Genomic DNA, 1,646 nt, shown 5'->3' with positions numbered 1-1,646 from the left:
TCTTACTACGCATATAACGTGGTGTGCGAATTTAATCCTTTATTACTTGACCAGTGGATGAGAGTGGTTGTTAGGATTTGTATTTTTGACCAGACACGGGATAGCCCTTATTGATAACTAAAATTTAAATGTTCGTTACTTCATACATTAGAATTTCTACAACTCACAGCTGCATATGGTTTTCTTGTGTTTGCTATCCTACACTGAAGTGCCAAATAAACTAGTGTAGGCAAACATATTTCAATACAGAAATATTTAAACAGGCAGAATACGGTGTTGCGGTCGGCAACACCTATATAATACAACGAGTGTTTAGCGCAGTTGTTGGATCGGTTACTGCTGCTGCAACGGCAGGTTATCAAGATTTAAGTGAGTCTGAACGTGGTGTTATAATAGGCGCACAAGCAATGGGACGCAGCATCTCCGAGGCAGCGATGAAGTAGGGATTTTCCCCTACGACCATTTCACGAGTTTACCGTGAATATCAGGAGCCCGGTAAAACAACAAATCTCAGTCATCGCTGCGGCCACAAAAATACCCTGCAACACCGCGACCAATGAAGACCGTCTCTTCGGTTGTTCAATGTGACAGAAGCGCAACCCTTCCGCGAATTGTTGAAGATTTCAATACCGGGCTATCAAAACGTGTTAGCGTGCGAACCATTCAATGAAACATTACCGATATGATCTTTCAGAGCCGAGGGCCCAGTCGTGTACTCTTGATGATTGCATGACACAAAGTTTTACGCCTCGCCTGTCTCCATCAAAACCGACATTGGACTGTTGGTGATTGGAAACATGTTGCCTCGTCGGACTATGCTCGTTTCATATTGTATCGGGGGGGATGGACGTGTACGATATTGAGACAATCTCATGAACACATGGACCCTGCATGTCAGTGGGGGACCACTGTTCCAGCTGGTGGAGGCTCCGTAATGGTGTGAGTCGTGTGCAGTTGGAATGATATGTAACCCCTGATACGTCTAGATGAGACTCTGACAGTTGACCCGTACGTAAGCATCCTGTCTGATCACATGCATCCATTCATGTCGATCGTGCATTCCGACGGACTTGAGCATTTCCAGCAGAACAATGCGACACCCCAAACTTCCAAAACTGCAGTGTGGCTCCAGGAACACTCTTCTGAGTTTAAGCACTTCCGATGGCCACTAAACTCCCCAGACATGAACATCATTGAGCATATCTGGAATGGCTCGCAACATAGGATCTACACCACCTCGTTCTTTTACGGATTTATGGACAGCACTGCAGGATTCATGGCGTCAGTTCCTCCAGGCTCTACTTCAGACATTAGTCGTGTCCATGACCCGTCATTTTGCGGCATTTTTTCGCGCTCGCAGGGGCCCTACACTGTATTAGGCAGGAGTACCAGTTTCTTTGGCTGTTCAGTGTATTCACTAACGAGTATTCTTACTTAGTCTTGATTATACGAATTTAGTGTCCACCCATCATTTATGGAAGGCTTTATCACTTTTAGTCGGCAATGGGGGTATACTGTCGGCAGCTGAGCCGTATTGTTCGACTTTCGTTTCTGTTAAGCCGTATTGTCTGGGTCCAACCGCGAGAACTGCAGTGTTGCCAGCTTGTTAGCTGACAGGAGTAAGCTCGCACCTAGCAGTGCCAGTT

Source organism: Schistocerca piceifrons, chromosome 3 (genome assembly GCF_021461385.2).
Source record: "Schistocerca piceifrons isolate TAMUIC-IGC-003096 chromosome 3, iqSchPice1.1, whole genome shotgun sequence".
Lineage (NCBI taxonomy): Eukaryota > Metazoa > Arthropoda > Insecta > Orthoptera > Acrididae > Schistocerca > Schistocerca piceifrons.
Note: the sequence above shows the minus strand (reverse complement) of the source record.